This window comes from Eptatretus burgeri, chromosome 16, assembly GCF_056783735.1.
Source record: "Eptatretus burgeri isolate ZD-2024b chromosome 16, Ebu_testis_v1, whole genome shotgun sequence".
Classification (NCBI taxonomy): domain Eukaryota; kingdom Metazoa; phylum Chordata; class Myxini; order Myxiniformes; family Myxinidae; genus Eptatretus; species Eptatretus burgeri.
The window spans coordinates 7456049-7478147 of NC_140976.1; the positions used below are offsets into that span (position 1 = coordinate 7456049).

Sequence of the window (22099 nt, forward strand, 5' to 3'; positions counted from 1 at the left end):
TTCGATCCTCACATTTTATTTTACACCTAGGATTGCCACAATGGCATAAACTAGCCAGGGAGATATCAACTGGTGTGAAGCATTGCCACTTGTGATTATGAAAGCAGAGAGAAAGAAGAGAGTAACATATATGAGCTAATGAGGCTTGTAACATTTTAGAAAGTTTTCGGGGCAGCAAGTGCTTATCTACCATTAGAGGTTTCATAATCGGAGTATTGCAGGTTCGTTGGATGTTGTGTGCAGATATAGACACAAGGAGCAGTGTTCATACAGAAGCCTTTGGCCGTTTATTGAATCCCAAAGAAGCTTCGAGAAAGTTATTTAATCACTTCGTAAAGCTCCGTGAAAGGTCCGAAGAGCTCGATGATACTGTAAAGGAATAATGTTGTTTTGTGACAACAATACTTCAGAAATGCATTACAGTTCCACTATAAATAAAATACAAAAAATTAAACGAACAGGAAACAGACCTCAAATGGCATTGAAATACGTTATGCAAATGGCACGAATGTACGTGACGTGCAATGAGTTTACATGAAAACGCGTACAAAATACATTCCGATCTTTCTTTCTACATGAAGTCTTGCAATCAGCAACATAGATATACTGACCACTTTAATCCTCCTTAACGAGTAGCGCTTGATTGAAGATAAGATGTAGAATGGGCCTGGTCACACCGATGGCCTCCTGGCTCGATATCAACCTCACAACGCAGTACAAGTTTCGCAGAGTGATGTAAGCTTGCAGCAGCTGTAAGCTTCGCAGAGAGCCGAAGATTTTGGCTTTCCAGAATGCACCTGCATCCATTCTGAGCTGCGCCAAGAACATCCACTCAGAACATTAATGTTATAGTAAATCTTTACTAAGCGACAAATGTCATGACTGACGTTACAAACTTTTTAACAAACTCTACCTTTGGATCATGGACAAAACAGCTCAAACATGAAAACAAACCTGTCCTTATCCTGAAAAAAAAAATGCTTCACACTCTTCGATTACTTTTCTTTTAGATGCCTGTTTTCTCATTTCTTTCACGATCTAACATCGAAACAATGGATTTATTTTTTTTTAAAAAAGTAATTTTAATAATACACGGTCAAGTCTCGTGGAAGAGCTAGATTTCATCAACTGAAACTGATAAGAGTACTGTATGTTAAGCACAATAGAATGCCACTTGTGTTTGACATTTCAAACTTTAGCCCTTAGTCGGAGCAAAAGAAGAGGGATGAATACTGGAAACGTTGAAGGAAAGCAGGAAACTAGAACGGTACTCAGTAAAGCACATACTGTACCTCTACCCGGCAGAACAGTTTACATTTTGTATCCCATTGATAGGCTGGATCTGAACCTGAACCAAAATCGAATCGGCTTGTTCTTGTCACCTACCCAACTCATCCACTTAGTTTTGTCGTACTTTGTCCACAACCTTTTCAAATACCATACTACAGTGGCCTGCAAAAGTATTCACCCCCTACCAATAATGCCACATTTATATTAATTACGAATTCTGTAGAAACAAGTTTTCCAAATGAACTTTTTTTTATTCATAACTGAAGTAATCAAACTAAACACTGTTATAGTTGAAGGAGGTTACATGTCGGGAATACCTGCAAAAAACATGTATAAATCAAAATTCACTGGTTGCAAAATTATTCAGCCCCTTAGATCAGCAGTACCTGGTGTTAGCACCTTTAACAGCAATGACTGCTATGAGTATTTTTGGGTAGGGGTAGGTCTCTACCAGCTTTGCATAGCGAGATGGTGAAATCTTCACCCATTCTTCACGTGAAAATTGCTCGAGTTCTGCCATGTTTGATGGGGATCGTCGATGGACTGAAATCTTCAAGTCTCGCCAAAAATGTTCAATTGGGTTCAAGTCAGGACATTGACTGGACCACTCAAGAACATTTATTTCCTTCTTATTCAGCCACTCCAGTGTAGCTTCACCTTTGTGCTTTAGATCATTGTCCTGTTGTAATGTGAATCTAACACCCAGTTTCAGATTAATGGCTGACTCAAGCAGGGTTTCATCAAGGATTCTCCTGTACTTTGCACCATCCATTGTCCCATCTATCCTGACAAGTTTGCCAGTCTCTGCTGATGAAAAAGCAGCCCCATAACATGATGCTGCCACCACCATGTTTGACAGTAGGGATGGTGTTAACTGGGTGATGTGCATTGCTAGGCTTACACCAGATGTAATGTAATAATGTTAGGTTCAATCACAGAAGGATGGGAGCATTTTAACAGCTAAGACAATAAAACCATGACTGTTCACAGCTTGATTCAGTAACTTAACTGCACGCTTTAAATACCGTAAATGCGGACGTCATGGAAGACACTTCCTTGGTATTCCAACGTTTGTGTTTCTCTCTCTCTCTCTCTCTCTCTCTCTCTCTCTCTCTCTCTCTCTCCCTCTCTCTCTCTCTCTCCCTCTCTCTCTCTCTCTCTCTCTCTCTCTCTCTCTCTCTCTCTCTCTCTCTCTCTCTCTCTCTCTCTCTCTCTCTCTCTCTCTCTCTCTTTTTCTACTCCCATCTTCCTTCCATTCAGCATCCCATCGAGTTCACGTGAGTTCCCCTCATTGCAGACTTCCTTGAGCAATCCTTCAAAAGAAAATATGTGAATATCCTTCTTTAATCATCTTTAAACAGCCTCAAAAGCTGTTAACATCACAACTCAAACTAGAAGGGCACTCAGTAGAGCGCACACCTCCGCCACATAATACCTGATCCAAGAGAACATATCGGGCCCATTACATTTTTAAAATATTATGCGATACAGTACGATATCGTTTTTGGCCCTATCAATGGTAAAGAATCACTTTAAAAATTAAATAATTCTCGTATCCAGATCCGGATCTTCACCAAAATCTAACCAATTCGTCCTTGTCACATGCTCAACCTGTCCACCAAGTTTCATCCAAATCAGTCCAACTATTTGAGATATCGTGCTCAATATCATTTTTGTCCCGATCTCTCAATGGTGAAGAATCATTAAAAAATTTAGAGAAGCTGGATCCGCAGCTGGATCTTCACCAAAATCTAATCAGTTCATCCATGTAACACACCGAACCTGTCCACAAACTTTCATCCGGATACGTCCACAACTTTTTTGAGATCTCCTGTACACAAACAAACAAACAAGAAGAAAATGACGTCATGCCGAGCACGATACTTACAAAATCCAGAAAACAAATTTCACCTCAAAAATAATTGGTGGTTGAAATGCAATGACCAAATATGCAACTCCTCTTCAAATTTCAGGTAAATCGGATGAAAATTGACAATTTTATGAATTCGGCCAATGTTGACCGTTTGGCCAATGTGGATCTCAAAAATAATTGGCTGGTTGGATTCAGTGACCTGAATTATAAATCCTCTTCAAATTTCAAGTCAATCTGATGAAAATTGAGGATTTTAGAAATCTCAACAAAGTTGTCGACCTTTGTTGACCTTTTGACCTCAAAAACACTGGGCTTGTACCTTTTGACAAACTCTACCATGTGGTGAAGTTTCGTGGAGATCGATTTAAAATTGTTACCTGTAGGCAACAAACAGCCAAACAGACAGAATGACAAAATCGACGATCGACGTATGACAAAAAATAGACGTATGAGAGCTAACACACACAGCACAACAAGGGGGGCAGGAGACAAGAGGGGCAGGAGAGGGAAGGACAAAACAGTGGGGAACAGAGACATTAGGAGATCTGTGGAAGGGAGAGGGAGGGGACGGGGAACAAGGGGAATACAAGATGGACATTACAGGGACTTTCAGGACCTCACACGACAGGGTGTTGATGCTAACTGTAAAAAAATATTTGAATCATGTCCATTCTTATTGGTTAACAGGGGATGCCACAACCGGGTTGTTCCGTTAGCTAGTAGCTTGCCATCACCTCAACTTTCTCAACAATCATCTTGAGGATACTCAGTCATTCAAACTCTTGGGTCTCACTGTCAGCCATCCACCTGAAAAGCTTTCATCCACAGCTTGATGGAGGAGTACTGCTCTCCTCTCTGGTCTGGCCCCCCTGCCTCACATTTTGCTCAGCTTGACACCATTGGAACCACGAGGCCTGTACGATTATTGGAATCTCCCACGATGAAGCTGAGTCTATGCTCTTATCACTTCGCCATCACTGACAGGCTGGTGGTCCCTGCGTCCTCTACTACCTCTTTTTGGTCTTTCACCCTCTATTACCACACCGGAACTTGGAACAGGCTGCGGTGCCTCTGTCATGATGGTCCACTCACAAGTTCTCATGCAGGACATACTGTGTGTGTGTGTGTGTGTGTGTGTGTGTGTGTGTGTGTGTGTGTGTGTGTGTGTGTGTGTGTGTGTGTGTGTGTGTGTGTGTGTGTGTGTGTGTGTGTGTGTGTGTGTGTGTGTGTGTGTGTGTGTGGTCATTAAGCCTCTCCTCCCACACGTCTGTCTCTCTCTCTCTCAATCTTCCTCTCGCTCCCATGCCCCTACTCGCACCCCTCCTTCCTGCAGTGTATAGTGACGTGTGGTGAGGCGTCACTCTTCCCCCTTTCTTAATCTCTCTCCTCATTCCTAACTCCCCACCTTGCTCACCCCTCCTCCTCTCTCTCCACCCTCTCTCTCCAGCCTCCCTTCTCCCTCCCCTCCTCACTCTCCCCTCCCCTCCTCACTCTCCCCTCCCCTCCTCTCCCCCACCCTTCTCCCTCCCCCTCCTCACTATCCCCTCCCCTCCTCTCCCCCACCCTTCTCCATCCCCCTCCTCACTCTCCCCTCCCCTCCTCTCCCTCACCCTTCTTCCTCTCTCAGCCACCCTTCGCCCCTCTCTCTCTTCCACCCTTTTTCCTCCTTGCCCTTTCTCATCCTCACTCCTCCTGCCTCATCTCTTAAACCCCTTTCCTCTCCCACCTTACCCCCCCAACCCCTCTCTCTCTCCTACCCCTCTCCCTCCTTCTACCCACTCTCCTCTCCCTCCTCTCTCTCTCTCTCCCTGCCCTCTCCTCCCTCCTCCCCTCCTCACTCTCACCCCTCCCTCTTCACTCCCCTCTCTATCGCACCCTCCCTCTCTCCCTCCCTCTATCTTTCCTTCCCTCTCTCCTCTCCCTCCCTCTCCCCTCTCCCCCCTATCTCTCCCCTCCCTCCCCTTTCCCTCTCTCTCTCCAACCCCTCTCCCTCCCCTTTCCCTCTCTCTCTCCAACCCCTCTTCCTCCTCCTCCCTCCCCTTAAATGATAAAGCTCTCAATTTTTTTTTCACTTGCCTCCCTCATATTATCGAATGCTTCATCTTCATTTCTTTGAATCACTGTATACATCACTTTTGTAAGTGCTATAGTTTTAAAATGAGGAGTTTGGAGCGATTTCATGTATTATATATATGACAAGCAGAGTACTGCCCTAAGGGTGATCTTGTTCCAAGTTTGCAGCACATTCTTCTGACGCATACCTTTATTTGGGTGGTATCTCAACAACTGACAGCTCTGTATAAACAAAAAAAATTAATAACTCGGGTTACGTGCATGAAGCAAAAACATATCCACTGCTTATAATTCAAAACACCTCACTGCACTGGAAAACGTGGGAATGCTTCACTGTAAATGGTGAAGACTTGTCATACCTGGAGGCAGTGCTGCTTGATATACATTTACATAGAAAATTTGCTTCCCCCGCACCCCCCCCCCCCGTGTGGTGAGAAGTAACACTTAAGCTCACAGTTTCCCTACTTAATTTACATCAAAATGTATCCTACACGCCCACGGGCCAAGCAACTCTTTCCGATCCTATCTTTCCAATTAAATTCCTCCATCTACCTCCACAAACATAACAATACATACCTATTTACTTTCAGGAAGCATGACGCTGGCCCTCCTTCTCCATATATACACAAGAAAATGTGACACTGCCAAAGCATTAAACCTAACTTTTTCGACTGTTTAGAGAATTTTATCGAATGAAGAAAAGATGAAGGAATGTGTCGAAATGTACCAGATTCATTGAGTTGGTTTGATTGAGTGCGATGGAAATAATTAACGGGATCACCGAAAAATTTGTCGGGAATCTCCGGAGTTAGGAAGGCAAAATAAATTAAATTAAAGATCCGCTTAAAAGAAAGAAAGAACGATTAACATAATGGGAGGATGAGGGTGAGTGAAGCAACAGATTAGTGTGAGTAGAGTTTGAAAAATTTCTACTCATGGTTTTTTCTATTATGAATGCATTTCCCCTGAAATACATCTTAAAAATCAATGAGATTTTGAAGTTCCATTTCAACGATGTTTTCGAGGAACATATCTGTGACGTACATACCTGGAAGGTATGTACGTGTGTGTGTGTGTGTGTGTGTGTGTTTGTATGTACAGGCTGGCCATAAAGTCTGGAAACATAGATAATATGATGTCATTCTCTTACAATTTGAAGATGTCCTTGATGAAAGCCGAACGCATTGAGGTGATACTGCTGAGACGTGGCCCTGTGGAGGGGGCTGCATGCTTGCCAGATCGAAACCCCCTTGATTACTTCTTCTGGGGTATGCTTAAGGCGCAGGTTTATTCAGTGAAAATCAGAAACGAATCATCTGAAGCAACGCATCACGAATACATGTGCAGGGATAAATGGAAATGCTCCATTCATGCACCATGTTAATTGTAGTTTTACACAGCGCATTGAACTGTGCATTTCTCACGAGGGACAATCCATTGAACACGTCATGTAATGCCATGGAACATATCATGGATTGTAATGTAATGTCAATAAACCATTTATAATGTATATTCGCCTATGTTTCCAGACTTTATGGCCGCCCTGTATATACTGTTACGGCTGTGGAAATTCGCATTATACCATAAAGGGTGCGTAGGTGAGATATCTTGATAGGTGCATGTGTAGTTAGCCCAAACCCGTTGTATAGAGGGAATTTATGTGATTCATCCGGGCTGCGATGCTTTGAGTTAGCCATTTTTTCTGTTCTGTCTTTATTTTGAACCAACCACGTCTCAACCGCCATCACACAACAACCACGCCACCGCCACCATCTACGCTCCCACATCATCGCATCACCACCATTCCCAAACGGCACCATAACCATCAAACCACCACCGAAAACCCTCCACCACCTTCACCTCTCTCCTTCTACGGCCATTCCCGCAACACCTGTGAACACTGAACGTCGGGCTGTCTCGGGCCCGTTCGGCGAGTGGTGCCGAACACACCGAGCCGCGAACCCAAATGGCGGCCTTTCCGAGGGGAAAATTTGGATCAAAAACGCTACACGCCCACTTCTCCTCCGTCCAATTAGCGAGCGCGGGGCGCCTTGGCCCCGCCTCCAAGCGTGTGTATGTGAAGTCTGTATATGCAAATTTTAGGATCAGGAGAGGTTCACACCCATTTTTGCCTGACCAATGGCTGACCAGGGGGGGGGGGCGGCGTGGCCCTGCCTCCAATCGCGTTCTGATCCTAAAATTTGCATATACGCTTCTCCTGCGTGCCTATAAAAAGGCGAACGCAAGGTGAATTAAAGAGAGTGGCAGAGTCGAGTCGGTCGGGTGAGGAGAGTGCGGAACTGAGAAGAGTTGCAGGAAGAGTTGAGTTCGGGAGTTGCCTGAAGAGGGTCGTCGAGAAGTGGCTGTTGGGGACACGTTGCGTTGCTTTGGTGAAGTCGAGGCGAGTGCGCGCGGTGGAACTGCAGGCAAGGGAGTTCAGATCCGAGGCGAGAAGGACGGCGGTCGGCGACGAGGTTACGGTGTGGGGGGGGTTGCTCATCTCGTCGCGGGACCCAAGCCAGCCAGCCATCCCCCTCCCCCAGGGAATCAACAATTCCCCCTTTCCCCCGCGCTGAGATAGTGCAAAAGGGGGCCCCGTTCCCACCCCACTCCAAACGTCGTGCCAACGAAACCCCCCAAGGAGCACGGAGTCGGGGCACAGCCGCGCGGTCACATTTGCGGCTCGCCCGCCAACGCGTCACGAGGACGCGGGTAGGACCCCCCCCCCCCCGATCTGGCGGACCTGGCTGCTCCTCTAGGTCCTGCGCACATTTGGCCTAGAGGCCTGTCTGCCTCCTTGTCTATGAGGGTGGCTTCTTTCCTTTGCTTTTGCTTAGAATACGGACTGGACCATGATGGGTGGTTAAGGACCCACCCGTGACTGGTTTCTGGCGTTGTTCCAGAAAGTCACGACTGAATTGCTCGTTCGGTGGGCGAACCGGCCGCTATTCGTTAACGCGGTCATTCGCACGCCGGGCGGGTGTAAATTCGGAACAATATAAAGAATGTACTCAGGTCAACAATGACACAAGAACGACTAAACAGACTAGCTTGTCATGGCAATTGAAAATGATGTTCTCAAAAATTTACAATTTACTGATGCTTTGGAGAAATTTGTGACCAAGAAATTATGCAAAGCAAATGTTTGAATGTTAATTTTGTTTAGCCTTGTCCAATAAATTTAATATTTCAAAAACTTATTTTATTTTTGAAAATATCATAATATCTCTTTTCTTTTTGTTGTGTTACACGCACCCATCAATGCGGGCCTAATGTTGACATTATGTTGTAGAAGTTGAATAAACTGATTTCAAGAATCCGAAATTCGATTTGCGTGCTTTTGGTAATTATCACTGGGGGCCTCACAGTATCTGTAGCCCAGGGGCCTCACAGTATCTGTAGCCCAGGGGCCTCACAGTATCTGTAGCCCAGGGGCCTCACAGTATCTGTAGCCCAGGGGCCTATAAAATCATAATCCGGCCCTACGCAAACGTGCGCGCTTAGGCCGCCCGCAACACAGGGGACGGGCCTCGCACCCGGCGTCCCCCGTCTCCCGCCTGGATCGGTCCGTGTGCCATTTCCCCACATGCACTCACGCATGCCATGACACTCACACCACTCGCACACTCCAACACGCACTCTGGGACAATCACGCTGGGGGTTTGGGTTCGTTCAAGGGATCCCGAGGCCTCTGCCCCTCCCAAACTCAGCATGTACCCTTCCGTACCATGCACCCGCTCGACCTCGCACGGCCCAACCGGACGCACCTGGTCGCAGTCCACTTCGAGGGAGCATACCGTCTCCCCCTGTTCCTGAGGGAGGTTAAACTGACCCCCGCATTGGGTCTCAACACATTCCCCAAGCTCAACCTTCATGTCCCCTCCTAACTCTACTTGTGTGTGCTCGTTAACTTTATTTAATTCCTCTCTTTCTTCTAATTCCCGTGTCTCTGTTCATCTTTCCGTCGCTTCCATTATCTCCGTCGTCCCCTCGTGTTTTATTCCTTTTTCCGTCTCCCCCTTAATTGTGGCGCTGCTCGTCCCCCTCGACCTCACCTGTCTCCATTGCAGTCCAAACAACCTTCACATTCCCCCTCGACTCGGTCACCCCTTCACGTACTGTCCTGGTTGCATTTGTAAAATTCCGGACCAAGTCTTCTAGGTTCAACCCCATGCTCTGCATTTCCCCTGGCTGTGTTCGAATGTCACTCTTCATTTCATCCCTCATGTTTTGCATATTTGCATCCATCTTGCTTTCCATATTCTGTAAATTGCGCTTGTTCGCGTCCATTTTGTTTTCCATTCGTTGCGCATTCGCGTCCATTTGGCTTTGCATTCCTTGCATGTTTGCATAAATCTTGCTTTGCATTCCTTGCATCATCCGTATAATCTGCTCGATGCCCCATGGTTCTAGCGGAACCGATCCGCCACGATTGGTTGCGGACCCAACAGGGACCCGGGGGAAAATTTAGTCCAGGGGGCGCTCATACGCCACCTCTCCCGCACCCATTACAACTTCTGGGTCCGATCGCGAGGGGTGGGGGGCGTCTTCTTGCATGGGGGTGTCATCCTGGACCATGGATTCCCTTACCATTGTTTCTACACCCACCTGAACCGTCTCCCACCGAACACCTGAATTGAAGGTTGTAACCTTCGGATAATTCCGAAGGTCACGGGTCCCCTAGTGGACTGTGGACGCCAATACTTCGACGGCGTGGGGTAGAGTTAATTGTCTAATTCCAATTTACCTAAGTACCCACACCGTCTAACTACCGCAGAAGCCACACCCTCGGCCGACTTTGTCCGAACCGAGTCTGCGGAACAGTCATTCGATAATACGAGTGAGGAAAGTGAAAAGAAACTTTATCGCTAAGAAATTGTTGCGGCCTGTTCCAAGTCAAGGCATGGTTCAGCAGGCCAAAAAAACATGGCGGCTTCAGACCCCAGCGAGATTACCCAGGAAATGCCTTAAGACTCCAAACAGCGAGGTGGCCAAGGATCACTTGATGAAGAATATAATTAAGGACGTTAATTATCTTCCAAAGGGGTGTTTTCATTAACATCCAACTTTCACTCTTGCACTTCCTTGGAGTTTTCTTTGTATGCATGCAAAGTTTCAGGCTGCGAGGTTTTATGGTTTTGGAGTTATGGAGGACACACACACACACGAACACACTGACATTTATTGGTATACTTGTAGAAGATCGATATGGTCGAATTTTTCATAAACGTTTATGGTTTCTATATAATTTTCTGGTGTTTCTCTCATTCAGGAAAACACAGCCCATGCTTAACTTCTCTTCATATCATGTTTATATTTCCTTGTTTGTATGTATACTTTATTGTATTATGAAGGAATTCTGGTGATAAAAACTAATTTTTTTATCACTGTCTTCCTATTGTAACTTAGCTGTCTTCCTAAAATGTCCTCCCTCTATCACGTTTTGTTGATATTCCAAGCCAAAAGAAAAGAGAGGAATACAAAGAAGGAGGTAATGAGGTCTGGAGAAGATGATGGGAATGAGTGGGGGAAGGGAAAGTGAATGAATAAAATGGTTCCTTTCATTTTTGAGCATCAACAAGAACTGGGCATCAAAACAATTTTGTTTGTCAACTCTGCCACCGAAGGTGTTTGGAGGTTATGTTTCCACACCTGTCTGTTTGTCTGTTTGTCTGTGAGCAGGATATCTCAAAAAGTCATGGACGGAATCAGACGAAACTTGGTGGATTGGTTGGGTGGGTGGCAAGAACAAGGCAATTTGATTTTGTTTCAGGTCCGAATCCTGATCCAGCCGACAAGTGGAATACAAAACATAGCCTGTTCAGCCGAGCGGAGGTATATGCTCTACCGAGTGCTGTTCTAGTTTGTTCTAAATTCAGATTGGTCCCCAAAATTCATTCCTAACATTCAGTTTATTGAATGTGTCATGGCTTGGGTGGATCCATCTGGATTGAGAGGGTAGGTTGTGGAAGATTGCACAATGCTGTCATACTCGTTCTGCTCTTTTACCAAGTTGATTTGCAGTTGTTTTGTGTGTGTGTGTGTGTGTGTGTGTGTGTGTGTGTGTGTGTGTGTGTGTGTGTGTGTGTGTGTGTGTTTGTGTGTAGGTGTACATGATGACTACCATTAATATGAGACCTCGACAGGAAGTTGCCGTGGAACACGATCGAAAATGGAGATAGTGTACAATGATCACTTGTATTTTGACGTTTACATCAACAGAAGTGACGTTTTTTACCAGTTTGGACAGATCATAACGTGAAACATTCTCAATGTTCGCAACAAGTAAGTGTCGTCATTGATGACTTGAAATCCAATCTCATAAGTCATTGCTTATTATCACCTTTCGGTAAAAAAAATACATCGGTGCTTGATTGCTTCACTCACTTTGTCTCAAAGGCATTGCTATGACAAGGTAGTCGCACCGAGAGAAGCCTGGAAGGACCAGTTGAGTGTGCATACCTCTCTAGAGTCGAGGCCATGCTGCCAGTGTTTTATCATCAATCAATTTTAGCCCAAACATGTTGCAACCTTGTCATGATATATCAAGGTGTAACGATTCGAGATGACAAGCCCAAAGGGTGAAACATATGAGGGCTAAAATATATTGATGAATGATGAAACACTTGTTATGACAAGACTATCAGCGAGGCATTCAAACTGTTTGAAGGCATCTTGTTGGGAAGTTCTTTGCTTATTTGATGGGAACAGAGACATGAAGTGAGCATGTGATGCTTTTTTTTTGTTTTGTCAACTCTGCCACCGAAGGTGGAAGGAGGTTACCTTTCCACACCTGTACCTGGTGTGGGAGTTGTGATTTCCCATGCGTTTAATGATGGAGAAAGAGAGACCAATTGCATTCACATCTCACACTCTCACTGTGAGTGAATGAACGTATACCAAGATTGTCTCTGATTTTTGGGAGTAAAGCAGATTCACAGATACCGTACTTGTGTCGTCGCAAGTTTACCATCGTGACAGATCATAGACCCGTTACACAGCTATACTTCGCCCGAAGTCCCCTGTTTGAACCTTAGCAGCAGTCCATGTCGGGATGCAAAGGTGGGCTTCGATTTTATCTGCATACACCAAAGACACTGAGTACAGACGACTAGCTAATCATAGTAATGCTGATGCAATGCCGAGGTTGCCATCTGCAGTTTACTCCTGAAAGAAAGAATGTTCCACCTTTCACCAGTAGAGGAGGCGAGCAGCTCCCGATCATAACAGACGATGTTGGCATGGTAACCAAACGGGACTGGCTTTGTTGAGAGTACACAACAATGTAGTTAATCCATCCATCCATCCATCCATTGGGACCACACTGTGTGCAGAGTGTGGGTGCTGCCCAAGCAGTCCCCTTGGCCATTGGGTACAATCCAGGAGGAGTCGACACTCCGACACAGGATACCAGCAAGGTGGCACTCATTTTGCCGACCTTGGAAGGATGACAGGCAGAGTCAACCCCACCTGGTATGTAGTTAATGGTTGGTCAAACATGCGTTGGAGGAAGAGTTAAGTTCTTATTTTGTAAGAAGGAACAATTTGGCAGTAGACAAGGGTTGTACCTTGATGGGGGGTTAGAGTTGTAATCCTAAAGAAGTTCAGGTCTCGACTGTTAGAAGATTTGTACGATCGGAATTTTGGAATTTGTATGACAATGACTCTATCTAGTCCATAGATATCTATTGGGTGCCCAGGATTGCATCAGGAAATAGAGTACAAATTCTGGAAGTTCTCGCAATTCTGGTGAAGAAAGACGGTATCCATTTACAGATCGGAAACGAGTGGTTAAACTTCATCGATAAAATTGTTCCTCCACATATAGTGAGGCCCCATGGTCGACATATTCACAACAATTGTGCAATTTGTGATAAAAGCATCAAATTTGGCACAGAGATAGTCGAATATATTATGAACAAATCTGGATATTGGGGCATCACAGATTTGGTCTCCAACGGCTGTGGCAACCATCTTACGAAATGGCCACTTGTGGTTGCAATGACTTCACAGACCTCGAGAACTTTGTTGATAAGATGGTGCAACTAAAGGCTAATTACCCTGAAGGCTAAATAAGACATCTGTAAACATGGTAGAGAACAGATTCCTGCTTCATTCAGCAGGATCTGACCTCACTCGCTCCATACAGCCATGAAGAAGCTGACATCTGCACGTTGCTGCATGCATCCCATGCAGCCGAGTGTGGCCACCCGAAGATACTAATCCAGACTGTTGATACCGACGTCATGGTGTTGGCCGTGTCTTTGGCCCAGGGACTACAACCAGAAGATGAACTCTGGATAGTATTCAGAACTGGCAATAGTTTCCGGTACCTGGCAGCTTACAAGCTCGCAGCTGGTCTGGGATCAGAGAAGGCACAGGCTCTGACAATGTTCCATGCTTTGATTGGGTGTGACACTGTGCCCAGCATTGTTGGGTATTGTAAGAAGATTGCTTGGGCAACCTGGACCGTGCAGCCAGAACTCACTGATGCACTGCTGAAGTTGTCCTGTGCACTGAGAGAGAGGCTCGTTATCCTCAGCTGTATGACAGAAACAGCACATGCACAGATATTAACAAAGTACGGAAGAAGTTCTTCACAAGGAGAACAATGTGAAGCTGATCCCACCAACCAAGGCAGCTTTGGAGGAGTATGTCATGAGGGTGGCCTACTAGGGAGGCCATTTGTGTGGCCAGACACTGCTATCTGATCCGGTGCTGCCTCCACCCACCAGCTGGGGTGGACGAAGACTAGCGACGGTCTGTTCGAGCCACATTGGACCACACCACCCAACGCGGCCCAGACCTGCTACGAGCTTGTGTCCTGCAAATGCAAGGAGGGTTGTGTGAAGTGCTGCAAGTGCAGAAAGGCTAACCCTAACAGTGTTCGCAGAATTGACACCCTGGCCTCCAGTGAGACATGATTAGAACCATGACTGTGACAATGGGTGAGTGACATTGTTTGGCTGAGCCATCGAACGCTTTGAAGGACTTTGTGCTTTTCTTTTGTGGCAACTATGTCACAGTAATTTTTTTTCTTCTGGTAGATGAACATCACCTTGAATTAGAGTTTCCGCTCATGAATTACGTCTTCACTTAGACATCTAATATATTACTAAAACTCTCATCTTGTATGTATGTATATGTATGTATGTATGTATGTATGTATGTATGTATATATGCATGTATGTTCCCGAAATAAAGCCAAAATGGTACACGATAGCGCAAAAATTTTCGGCCCACCTTACTCACCATTCTTTTGCGGTGTGCAGTATCAAGTTTCGTTAAAATCGGGCAACGAAAAAAAATATTAAAAAATCAATTCCCGATTCAGTCAACGACTCTTCAGGATTATTTGATCAATGCAAACAACCTCAGCGGTATAGTTTGCTGGAGTTATCTTTTTTCTTTGTTGAAATTATTTTTTTTCATCAACCGCTGTCACAACGGGAACCCAACGGGTTCACGGGTCATCTAGTGGTTAACATAAATGGAATCACAAAAGTTTCATTTTTTTTTTTAACTTTGATAATTTTGATACATCTCATCTGATTGTGTTCTTCATGGTAATCCAGGTCAGCTGACTGGCTTGGTGGTCTTGATATGTTATTTATAAAACAAGGTTTTTTTCATCACAGAAAATGACATTTCTGCACCACTGTGTCACCAAAATATCCATTTTAGAACCCCATATAGTGCAACGATTAATAATCCTTTCCTTAGACTTATCATTGTCTAATTATCCCACGAAAACCATTCACTTCTTTTGAATTAAACAGTTCATAGTTTCCGTATCGCTTGGCAGCCATTTTGCAAGATGGCTGCCACAGTCGTCAGAAGCCAAATCTGCAATGCCCAAATATCCATACCTGATCCACATATTATGTGTATTAATACATGTCTGTGCCAAATTATGTGCTTTTATCACAAAATGCACAATGGGTTTGCTTGGTACCCTACTAATATACCATTGTAAACTAAGCAAGTGAAGTCAGAAGAGTTATTATAATTATTTTGTTCATTTAATATTTTGAAGAAACGGTGTAAAAAGAAACAAAAGTACAATGAAACAAATAAAGAGATCATGTTACCATCATTATGATACACACCGTGTTACATACATCAAATTACATTAATGTTAACATTCATGTTCCATCATGAGACACACATCATGTTACCATCATGTTACATTCATCATGTTAACATTCATCATGCTACCATCATGAGACATACATTATGTTGCCATCATGTTACATTCATCATGTGACCATCATGTTACATTAATGTTACCATCATGAGACATACATCATGTGACCATCATGTTACATTCATCATGTTACATACATTTTGTTACCATCATGACATACATCACGTTACCATCATGACATACATCATGTTACCATCAAGTTAACATTCATGTTGCATTCATCATGTGACCATCATGTTACATTCATCATGTTACATTAATGTTACCATCATGAGACATACATCATGTAACATTCATCATGTGACCATCATGTTACATACATTTTGTTACCATCATGACATACATCACGTTACCATCATGACATACATCATGTTACCATCAAGTTAACATTCATGTTACATTCATCATGTCACCATCATGAGACACAGTACATTGTTACCATCATGAGACATACTGTACATCATGTTACCATAATATTATGTAAATCATGTTACGATAATGTTACATACATCATGTTACCATAATGTTACAAAGATCATGTTACCATCGTTGTAAAATTGTAAAAAATTAGACATTGTAAAAACGGTAAGATACTGGTAGGATGCTTTTATAAGGCTCTGGGTGTGAACGAAGAGGAGGAAGGAGGAGTACATGAAGAATGTAAAAGGGCATGTGGAGAGGGAAGAGTATTGATTAAGGGGAATTTTAACTCACCAGGGATAGATTGGGTCCAGGAACAGGGAAAGGACAGAGTGGATGAAGATTTCCTAGTTTTAGTCCAGGATTGTTTTTTAACCCAGTTTGTAGATAAGCCCACGAGGGGGAGTACAGTGTTAGACCTCCTTTTATGTAACGATCCCAATATGGTGGAGGAGGTGGAGGTCGGGGAGTATTTAAGAGCAAGTGACCTTAACATCGTGTGTGCAAATATTCTGTTGAGGGTTAGAGTTCAGGATAGTAGGGTAAGGCTATTATATTTCAGGAAGGCAAATCTTCAGGGTATGAGGAGAGAATTGGGTGATGTAGATTGGGAGACTCTAACAGGACAATCAGCATCAGAGAAATGGGAAACCTTGAAGGACCAAATATGTAGAGTACAGAGTAAGTACATTCCAATGAAGTGTAAAACTGAAGTAGAAAGAGACCAGGGTGGTTGAGCAGTGAGATAAGGAACGTTATAAAGGAGAAGAAGGCATTTATTAGGTTTAAAATAACAGGACTGTAGTTAGATTTATATCATTATCGGAGTAAACAGAGGGAAGTTAATAAAATAACTCGGCAAGACAAAGCTGTTCCCAAGCCTATCCCTAAGAGAGGATGATCACCTGTCTCTGTTATCATCTGAGCTCAAGCGTTTGGACATCGGGATTGCAGCTCTCTCTGAGGTTCGGAGACCGGATTGCGGCGAGATCATGGTGGGTGGTTACACCTACTATTGGTCTGGTCATTCTGATGGTTACCATACCCAAGGAGTTGCTGTAGCTGTGTCCAATAAGCTGACCCCTATGATAATTGAGGTAACACCGGTCAACGAGCGTATTATGAGATTAAGGATTCGTCACTCCTTAGGTGGTGTCATTTCCCTGGTCTCTGTTTATGCTCCGACTGAGGCGAGTGATCTCACCGTGAAGGATGCATTCTACGCCACGCTCGAGTCTGTGGTTGATCAGTGCCCCAGACGAGATACACTTCTAGTCTTGGGGGATTTCAATGCATGGATTGGAACTGATAGGGATGGTTATGAGGTGTGTGTTGTTCCCCATGGGTCAGGAACTATGAACCAGAATGACACTAAGTTCCTTGACTTTGCAAGAAGTCATGGACTTAGGGTGGCTGGTTCATGGTTTCAGCGCCCACAAGCTCATCGCTGGACTTGGTATTCCAACGTTGGCGGTGTGGCAAAGGAGATTGACCATGTCCTCATTGACGGTCGTTGGAGGATGATCCAGAACTGCAGGGTCTACCGGAGTGCTCAGTTCCTCAATACTGACCACAGGCTTGTTGTAGTAACTCTAAAGCTGCACCTTAAATCCTGGAGAATGGTACCATCCCAGCCGAGGCTGGATGTTGGCAAGCTCAGGGATGAGAGAGTAGTTGAGGAGTTTGCGAACAGGCTGAGTGGACACTTGGGGGGTCTGGGTGCTTTGGGGGGTCCTGAAGAGTTGTGGAGTGCCTTCAAGACCACCGTCCTTGATGTTGCCGGTGGATGTCTTGGAACTCACCGCAGGGCAAAGAAGAATTTTGTCTCTCCATGGACACTGGATACCATTGACCAGAGTTGCAGGGCCAGGCTGAATGGCAGAGCTGAGCTGTTCAGGGAGCTGAGGCGTAAAACTGTACGTGCACTGAGGGTGGACAAGGAGGCCGATGTGCGAGGAATCTGTGAGGGGGTAGAGCATCACCTGTGGACAGGTGATTCTCGTCCCGCTTTCAGGGGAATTCGCGCATTGCGTTCATCCAAGCCCATCCCTCGGAGCACTGCAGTTCGAGCAGAGAGTGGTAGGCTCTTGACAGAGGAGTCTGAAGTGAAGGCCCGCTGGGCCGGTTACTTTGAGCAGTTGTACCAGGCTGATCCCCCAGCTGTCGAGTTGGACGTCAAGGGTGTTACAATCCCTGTTGCTGACCCTCGAATCAACTGTGGTCCACCTTCGCTTGTGGAAACACGGGCTGCGGTGAACCAGTTGAAACGGGGAAAGCTCCAGGGATCTGTGGCATCCATGTCGAACTTCTCAAGGCTGGTGGAAATGCTGCACTCGCATCGTTGCATGCAGTTTTGTGCTCTGCCTGGAACACAGGCATCATCCCGACTGATTGGAAGAGGGGCCTTGTTGTTCCTCTCTGGAAAGGGAAGGGTGATCGCCAAGACGGCAACAACTACCGAGGGGTGACGCTGCTCTCAGTGCCGGGCAAGGTCTTTGCTCGGATAATTCTTGATAGGGTTCGCCACCATCTGCTTGAGCACCAGCGTCCAGAGCAGTCAGGCTTTACACCAAAGAGGTCAACGATTGACCGTATCCTTGCTCTTCGTGTCCTCACCGAACGCAGATGAGAATTTCGGCAGGTGCTGCTTGCAGCCTATGTTGATCTCTGTAAAGCGTTCGATTCAGTGAATCGGGATGCCCTCTGGAGGATTCTTGGTCTTCGTGGGGTGCCACCAAAACTGATCGATCTGATGTCTGAACTCTACTCTGGTACTGAGAGTACTGTGAAGTGTGGTGGTTCCATCTCTGACTTATTTCCAGTTGTTACTGGAGTTCGTCAGGGGTGTGTACTGGCCCCCACACTTTTCAGCACTTGTATAGACTGGATTTTAGGGAGGATGTCGGAGAGATCAAGCTGCGGTGCATCGTTTGGGAATGTCAATATCTCGGACCTTGACTTTGCAGATGATGCAGTCATCTTTGCGGAGACTTTAGACATCCTTTTGGGGGCCCTCGAGGTGCTGAATGAGGAGTCGGAGCCGCTGGGATTACGGGTTTCTTGGGTCAAAACTAAGATCCAGGCTTTCGGTGACATCTTGGATGCTGCTGTCCTGTCTGTGTCTGTTTGTGGTGAGGATGTTGAGGTCGTGGAGAGATTCACTTACCTTGGCAGTGATATTCATGTCTCTGCTGGCTGTGAGTCAGAGGTCAATAGACGTCTGGGTTGGGCCTGGGGAGTCATGGATTCACTGGATCATGGGGTGTGGTGCTGCCGGTACCTGTGCGGGAGGACGAAAGTCCGAGTCTTCAGGTCCTTGGTACTTCCAGTCTTGCTCTATGGATGCGAGACTTGGACTCTGACCAAGGATCTGAGACGGAGACTTAATTCCTTTGGTACCAGGTCTCTTCGGAGAATCCTTGGCTATCGCTGGTCGGATTTTGTGTCCAACGAGTGGTTGCTGAGAGAGACTCGGATGAGATTTGTTACCTGCATAGTCCGTAAGCGTCAGTTGCGCTGTATGGACATGTGGCTTGTTTTCCTGACGCTGATCCTGCTCACCAGATTCTCTCAGTGAGGGAGTCTCATGAGTGGAGGAGGCCAGTGGGCCGACCACGTTCCTCGTGGTTGCAGCAGGTTGACCATCATCTCAAGGAGATGGGGATGGGCCTGGCATCTGCCTGGGGGATGGCCAGACGGAGGCCCCTGGAGTACCGGCGGAAAGTGGACGCAGCGACGCGCTGTTCTGGCACATGCTCCCATACCTGACCTGACTTGCAAGCCAAAAGAGAGTTTGAGAAGGACATGGCAAAGAATATTAAACATAACAGCAAGGCTTTCTTTAATTATATCAGGGGAAAATAACAGGTTTGGACCAGTGTGGGCCCATTGAGGAATAGCATCGGGAGAGTGGTTCCTGATGAAAGTGAGATGGCAGGCTTATTAAACAGGTATTTTTCTTCAACTTTTACACAAGAACAGTCAGGAGAATTGCCAATAGCAGAGAGTATCTATCGAGGAGGTGAGGAAGGGCTTTCACAGAAGATCCAGGTTGGAGTGGAGTAAGTAAAGGAACAGCTAGGTAATCTAAGAGTGGATAAGGCTCCGGGTCCAGATAATATGCACCTGAGAGTATTGAGGGACGTGGCTGAGCAGGTGAGCGAGATGTTAACGGATATTTTCAATTTCTCACTGGAGTCAGGACAGGTACCGGAGGATTGGCGCGTAGCAAATGTAACACCATTATTTAAGAAAGGATCCACAGAAGAATTGGGAAACCATAGACCTGTGAGTTTGACTTCAGTTGTGGGGAAGGTGTTGGAGACATTAATTAAGGACCAGATGAGGAACCATTTAAACCAATACAAACTAATTCAAGGTAGTCAGCATGGGTTTACCAAAGGTAGTTCCTGTTTAACAAATCTTTTAGAGTTCCATGAAGCAGTCTGATTGGGTGGATGAGGGAAAGGCAGTGGACATAGTATATGTAGACTTTAAGAAGGTATTTGAGAAGGCACCACATCAGAGGTTGTTAGCCAAGGTGAGGGCTTGTGGAGTGGCTGGTCATGTAGCTAATTGGATTGGAAACTGGCTTAGTGGTCGGAAGAAAAGAGTGGCTGTGAGTGGGAGGATGTGTTGCTGGGAGGATGTAAGTTGCAGGGTTCCTCACGGATCAGTACTCAGACCATTACACTTCATTATTTACATCAACGATTTGGATAATGGGGAAAAGAGTAAGCTTTCCAAATTGCAGACGACGCAAAGCTTTGGACATGAGGTGGCTAGTAGAGGGGGTGGTGATCAGATACAGGAAAGTATTGATACTTGTATAGATTGGGCAAAAGATTGGCAGATGTAATTTAACCTGAACAAGTGGAAGGTGTTGGGGATGGGAAAGAACAATGAAAATAGAGATTACAGGATGTAAGGGGTAATTTTGGAGCATCTCACACAGGAGAAGGATCTGGGGGTGGTAATAGATATGGGAGGTAAGCTGGCAGCACAATGCCAGGCAGCTATAGGTAAAGCAAATAGGGTTTTAGGCTGTATAAGGAGGGGGATCAATTTTAAATCAAAAGAGGTGGTGTAAACATTGTACCAGGAATTTAGTGAGGGCCACATCTAGAATATTGTGTGTAGTTTTGGTCACCACAGTTACGGAAGGACATAGATGCTACAGAGAGGGTTCAGCGCAGGGTTACTGGATTGATTCCAAGCCAAGCGAGACTCAGCTATGAGGAGTGGCTGAAGGAGACAGGGCTTTATACACTAGAAAGGAGGTGGTTACGAGGAGATATGATAGAGATGTTTAAGATAATGAAAGGTCGAGATAAAATAAGTGAAGATGAATTATTCAACAGAGTATACAGTGAAGGGACCAGGGGCAATAGCTTGAGAGTAAAGGAGAGGAGAGTTAAGATGGTAGTAAGACAGGGGACTCTCACTCAGAGAGAAGTTAATGTATGGAATGGTCTCCCTGGAAAGGTCGTGGCAGCAGAAACAGTAGATAAGTTTAAATTAGACTTCGATGGGTACCTGAAAGTTATGGAGATAGAGGGGTTAGGGATGTTGATTAGACTTGTAGGTAGTTTGGGCATTGATGGGTGATTGTGTATGGAGTGCTGTTGGTGGGGCTCTTATCAAGGGGGGTTGTGTGGTTTATGTGTTTTTAACAAAGCCCATGCCCCTTTCCCTGAGGGGAAGAAAAGGGGGGGGGGGGGTAAAAACATACACAAACTACATGAACTACAAAAAAAAATTCACAAACAAAAAGATTTATTTCGTTAATTAAAAACATTTTTTGCATTTTCTTCCTTGGATTTTGTGTCGATGGGTTGTTGTGGTGTTCGCGCCGGCATGATGGGCTGAAATGGCCTCCACCTGTGTTGGATTTCCTTGTTATTCCTTGTTATTCCTTGTTATTATCATGAGACATTCTCCATGTTACCAACATGAGACATATACCATGTTATGAGACTTGCATGTTGCCAACATGAGACATACATGTTATCATGAGACTTTCATAATGTCACCATCATGAGACATACACCATGTTTATATGTGGTAACATGGTGTTTGCCCATTTTCCAAAAATTAATACGTAGTGTGTACATGTCATGTCCTGCACAATCATGCCAACATCCTCGACTCACACATCTGCATTACTTGCAGACATCTACCAACTCAATTTGTTTGTTTTTTGTATACACGGAAGAGCTGGAGCACTGAACGATCAA

The 22099-nt window shown here is 45.2% G+C and overlaps 1 long non-coding RNA gene across 1 annotated transcript in view; it reads right to left on the reverse strand.

Annotated features, from left to right (window-relative positions):
- Nucleotides 1-275: 275 nt before the first annotated feature.
- LOC147010426 (uncharacterized) overlaps nt 276-22099 on the reverse strand; it is a 31067-nt gene continuing 9243 nt past the window's right edge. Inside the window, exons 2-3 of the long non-coding RNA XR_015052312.1 lie at nt 612-813; nt 276-369 (exon numbers count right to left, since the gene is read on the reverse strand). This is a non-coding gene — a long non-coding RNA (uncharacterized LOC147010426). The remainder of the gene's footprint in view (nt 370-611; nt 814-22099) is intronic.